The sequence below is a fragment of the Myotis nattereri genome, assembly GCF_964212035.1.
Source record: "Myotis nattereri genome assembly, chromosome: X".
Classification (NCBI taxonomy): domain Eukaryota; kingdom Metazoa; phylum Chordata; class Mammalia; order Chiroptera; family Vespertilionidae; genus Myotis; species Myotis nattereri.
The window spans coordinates 113,838,551-113,844,322 of NC_138078.1; the positions used below are offsets into that span (position 1 = coordinate 113,838,551).

Below are 5,772 nucleotides of genomic sequence, written 5' to 3' on the forward strand. Positions count from 1 at the left end.
TGGGGATCGAGCCTGCAACCTGGGCATGTGCCCTGACTGGGAGTCAAACCCTACCTCCTGGTTCATAGGTCAATGTTCAATCACTGAGCCATTCCGGCTGGGCTCGTCTTTTACATTTAGAATTTTAATCGCCTGGCATTGATTTTGTGTGTGGTATGATGTAGAGGGTACAAGTTCATTTTTAAAAAGAATGCATTTAGATAATTGTACCAGCATCATTTGTTGAAAAGACTATTTTTTCCTCACTGCTGTGTAGTGCCATCTTTGTTATATAATGTACATATATAGAGCAGTCAATTTCTGGGCTCTCTATTCTGCTCCACTGGCTTACTTATCGTCTTTGCATTAATACCACACTCTATTAATCAATATAGCTTTACAATAAGTCTTTTTTTCTTGTTAGCTGGATATATTTGTTTGTTTGTTTGTTTTTGTTTTTGTCACAGAACACTGTTTGCAGTAGAGGAAACTGGCACTGCAGTCTGATGGTAAAATGGCTTGTTCACAGAAACCAGTACATGTCCATCCTTTAGCGCAAAAGCCCTAATGGCACGTACCCTAGTGAGATTCAGGACATCTCCAACATCTTCTCTGTGTCTCTTGGTCATCTTTCTTTTTTAATAAAAATTTTCAAAGGTTTGTCCAAAAGAAGGCCACGTGGGCTCCTGGCTGGCGGGAGGCGACGCACAGCGGGTAGTGCACACTTGGACTGTCACCTCCGGGCTGGCAGCTGATATTGTATTTTTTCCAACTCATTTTTATTAAAGAAATTAAAAAATGCTCCTATCAGTTTTACAAAATCTCTAAGGAAAACACAAGAGCAAGGTGCTGAGGTAAAAAACAAACAAAAAACACCTGAGGTAGCTTTTTTTGTGTTTTTCTCTTTTAAAAAAAAATCTGTAAATTTAACGCCCTGGGCCAACGACCTCATGTAAATTGCTATTTTCTTTCACATTTTTTTTTTCAAAAGAAAGAAACCATTTTGCTGAAAATGGATGGCTTATACAACAAAATGTAAAAAAGACAAAATATATTCTTTCTTTGTGGCGTTTTTCTTTGTTTTGGTTGGTTCGATGGGTTCCTGTTTTCTCTTCCGAAAAGCTAGGACAAGTACCATTGACTCTTGTTCTGTTGAGTAACCAAGTGTAAGTTGAGGCTGGTTTGTGTGTTCGCTTTTGCTCCTTCTGTGTGATGTGATACTCAGAGCACTGCTTTGCCTGGGGGTGCATAGAGAGTGGGACTGAGGCAGAGGGGTGTGGGGACTAAAAGGATGGGTGTGGAGAAGGACGGGAGGGAGGGAGGCCGGGGAGAGATAAACAGAGACAGACTTATAGAACAGTATGCAAAACCAGTTTAAAACCCGTGAAGCAAAGAGAAATGGGTGTGAGCTTGACAGGGATGAAGACGGTATCCCTTCTGTTGACGTACACAGGTGACCCGGAGCTGCCGCGAGTGTCCTGACCAGATTTCCCTCTGGTGGATTTGTGTGGGTGGCCTTGAAACAATTAGACCTCCCAAAGAATGACTTTATTCTTTAAAGTCTAGAAAAGCCTGATTTATCTTTAAAAAGAAAAAAAAATTAATACTTGATTAAGAATTGGAGTTAGTTGAGTTCTTTGATATATTATTTCTAAAATGTATTAACGCCGCAGGCACCCTGTGTAACCCACAGGCCACATATCTTAACATCTTCCCCCTTCTAGTATGTATACACATGTACAGAGATAATTTTCCACAAAAGGAAAGTGAATTTTGCTTTGCTTTGAACACCTTCACCTATGTTAGTTCAACTAAAAGAGATAGCGTGGTGGGAGTTACGGAGAGATCCGAGTGGGCGGTGAAGTGGCTGGCTGGGCAGCTTGCAGAGGCCCGGGGAGGCGGAAGGCTGGGCCGTGAGCCACTGGCCTCCCCCCCTCCCCGCCCCCTCTCCTGCCCACCAGGTCCTCAGGGCCTCTGCAGAGCCCTTGTGCCTCCGCAGACTTCTCATTCCTCAGGATGGTCTTTGGTTTGCTCCCGATCTTGCTGGCTGTGTTTGGTCTCGTTATGTCAGGTGTTGGAAGGGCTACATTCATCCGTTGTTTTGCTGGTGCCTGTGGGAGCCTCACTGGCAGCGCTGTGAGACGACTCCCTGAGGGTATTTCTGCTCCTGCTGCTTCACCTGTTGTACGATTTCCCTGATCTTGCGCTGTGCGGTCTGGCTCGCAAAGAGATGCCCAATAATTCTGACGATCACTTCCTCGTTTTCATCGAGCATTTGGTCATGAGGCACGATGACTTCTGCGCTGGTTAGGTTCTGCACTTCATTCATGGTTTTGCCGCCCTTGCCGATCACCCGGCCAGCAGTGGAAGAGGGCACACTGATATGGGCTTCCAACTTCACCTCCTCTTTGGAGTTAAAGAAGTTTTCTTCTTTCAGTTTCCCAAAGATCCGCCCCTGAGCCTTGAAGTGGGCTTCTGGCGGTCCGGTGGTGATGACCATCCTTTCACTGACGTCTGGGCCTTCCGCTGGGGCAATCTTGATGGAGGCCCCTGCAAACCGAGCCAGCTGCTTGATGTGCGCGCCCTTCTTCCCGATGATGGCGGGCCTGGGTCGGGATGAAGAGATTCACGATCTCCTGCTCCGGGTAGGAGTGATGATGTGGGAACGGGCTGAACTGGTGAGGGGGGTACAAGCTGGAGAAGTATCCAGAATGGGTAGCGAACAGGTGGTAGGGGGAAGCAGAGGGAGGTCCTCGGGGCCCTGCAGGTGAAGGCAGCACAGATAATCCTGTTGAAAAGATGCCAAGTGCGCTGAGGTTCAACCTCGGGATCAGGTTGGTTTGTTGATTTACAGCCAGCATGTCATTTTCAAAGGCCTCACGTAGCTTCTTCATAATCTTCATCTCAGTACTGGCACAGGCCTCAACTGTGCCCTTCGCAGTGATGGTTCTTTCAGGATTGTATATGCTCAAATCCTGCAAGGATGAAATTGTTATCTTGGTCCCAGTTTTATGTTCAATTTTCTTCAAATTTCTGCCTTCTTTTCCGATAAGTCTTCCAACCAAGTGATTGTGGGCCAATATTTTCAGAGGAGTCTCTTCAGTTCTCGGAGTTTCCATATTATCGGTGGATTTCTCGGCAGAAATTTTGCAGGCCAGGAGGGAGTGGGATGATATATTCAAAATTTTGGTCTCATCAGCCTCCTTATGCATGATTTCAAGAATCATGCAGCCCACTTCGGAAGTCCCCTCTGGGGTGGCATAGATGGTGATGGGCTTCTTCGCGGCCCCAGAGTTTTCTTCCTATGGATGTCTACCCAGGACTGGGTCTGCTTAGTGATGTTCTTTATGGTCAAGCCCTCCTTTCTGATGATGGCACAAGCAAACTGGGTGGGGACCAGGATCCGAAGCGGGAAATCAATCTGTCTGGCCTGAGAAGAGCCCCCAGGGGCGTGGCCTTGCTCCCTGGAAGAGTGGTCCCCACGCTGAGCTCGGTCAGGGGGCGAAGGGGAGCTCACCTCTTCATCCAGGATGTAGGAAATCTAGAAGGAATAGTTCTCAAACTGATGCCCACTCAGCTTCTCGATGGCTGTTTTTGCTTCTTCTCTTGTTGAATATGTGACGTTGACAACCGCAGTTTCTGTGTCTGTGTTGACTTGTTCGAGATTCTCCACTGTCCCATACTGAGCCAAAAGTCCATCCAAGACCTCCCACTGCAGGTGAGGAGGGATAGTTCTAATCTGAATTTTTTTGCTCCTGAGCTTTTTAGAGACTGAGTAATCAACTTTCATGATTTTCCCATGCAATTCCACTTTACCCGAGAGGGTCTCGATGGCGCGGATGGCCCAGTTCTGGTCCGGGTAGTCCAGGAAGGCGTAGCCAGACTTCAGCAGGACCTGTCCCGCCAGGGGCAGCTTCCTGTCCCCAAAGAGCTGCCGGAGGTCGTCGGCGGTGACAGCGGGGCTCAGGTTCCCGATGTAAAGCTTGTACATCATCCGTGTCTTCCCCGAGAGCCCGCGGCTCCCCCAGCCAGGTACCACCCGGCACTCCTCGCCTCCTCCGCTACCATAGTCTCTCTTCCTCCTCCACCGCCACCCCTCCCCTCCCTCCGCCCGCCCGCCACCCCTACAATAAGTCTTGATACCTGGTAGAGCAATTCTTTCCACCTGTTCTTCATGGGTGTCTTAAATATCCTTGGCCCTGTGGATTTCCATATATGTTTTTGAATCAGTTTATCAAATTCCACAAAGAAAACTTGCTGAGTTTTCATTGTAATTGCAATGAATCTATACATCATTTGTCTCTTACAATTGTTGGTTCATTCTCCAAATGAAATTTGAAACTGGCCCCTGTACATGGAGGGCAGGGAGAGACAGCAGAAAGAGGAAGAACACTTCAGATTGGTAGATGGCAGTTTTAATAAGCAAGGAAACTTACATACAAGATTTGTCCTGGGCAGCCACAAGACTAATAGATCCCCACATCTGCCCACCAGAATCTTAAAAGTTTACATAGAGGCCTCTACTGGGTTCAGTCACATATTCTGGTCTCAACAACACCTTCCTCTCTCAAGGCTGTGTTCTTTTTTTAATATGTTTTTATTGATTTTTTTGTTTTATTTTGTTTGTTTTCATTTTTTCTTTCTTTCTTTATTTTTTTTTAAAATATATTTTATTGATTTTTTACAGAGAGGAAGGGAGAGAGATAGTTAGAAACATCGATGAGAGAGAAACATCGATCAGCTGCCTCCTGCACATCTCCTACTGGGGATGTGCCCGCAACCCAGGTACATGCCCTTGACCGGAATCGAACCTGGGACCTTTCAGTCCGCAGGCCGACGCTCTATCCACTGAGCCAAACCGGTTTCGGCCATTTTTTCTTTATTGATTAAGGTGTTACATGTATGTCCTTATTGCCCCATTGCCCCCCCATCCCCCCACAAATGCCCTCACCACCCCCCCGTGTCTGTGTCCATTGGTTAGTCTTATATGCATGCATACAAGTTTTTTGGTTGATTTCTTCCCCTTACCCCCACCCTCCCCTACCTTCCCTCTGAGGTTTGACAGTCTGATCAATGCTTCTCTGTCTCTGGATCTGTTTTTGTTCCTCAGTTTATGTTGTTCATTATCCTATACTAGAGGCACGGTGCACAAAAATTTGTGCTATGGGGGGGGGGGGATGTTCCCACAGCCTGGCCTGTGCCCTCTCGCAGTCTGGGACCGCTCCGGGGATGTCCACCTGCTGGCTTAGGCCCACTCCCTGGGGGATCAGGCCTAAGCTGGCAGTCGGACATCCCTCTGGCAGCCCAGGAGCCCTCGGGGGATGTCCACTTGCCAGCAGGGAGCAGGCCTAAGCTGCAGTTGGACATCCTTAGTGCTGCTGAGGAGGAGGGAGAGGCTCCCGCCACCACCACTGTGCTGGCAGCCATCAGCCTGGCTTGTGGCTGAGCACAGTTACCCCTGTGGGAGCGCACTGACCACCAGGGGGCAGCTCCTGCATTAAGTGTCTGCCCCCTGGTGGTCAGTGTGTGTCATAGTGACCAGTCATTCTCAGTCGTTCTGCTGTTAAGGTCAATTTTCATATTACCCCTTTCATTATATAGGATAGAGGCCTGGTGCATGGGTGGGGGCTGGCTGGTTTGCCCTGAAGGGTGTCCCGGATCAGGGTGGGGGTCCCCACTGGGGTGCTTGGCCAACTTGGGTGAGGGGCTGATGGTTATTTGCAGGCTGGCCACAGCCTCTTCAGGATGGGTGTCCCCACTGGCGTGCCTGGCCAGCCTGAGTAAGGAGCTGAT

General features: G+C 48.4%; 1 pseudogene across 1 annotated transcript; it reads right to left on the reverse strand.

Moving 5' to 3' along the window:
- Positions 1-1,101: 1,101 nt before the first annotated feature.
- On the reverse strand, positions 1,102-3,973 carry LOC308511792 (insulin-like growth factor 2 mRNA-binding protein 2; annotated as a pseudogene). Its single transcript has 2 exons — positions 2,159-3,973; positions 1,102-1,217 (listed from the first exon to the last, which is right to left on the reverse strand). The product of its transcript is annotated as an insulin-like growth factor 2 mRNA-binding protein 2 (transcript).
- Between the last annotated feature and the right edge of the window lie 1,799 nt (positions 3,974-5,772).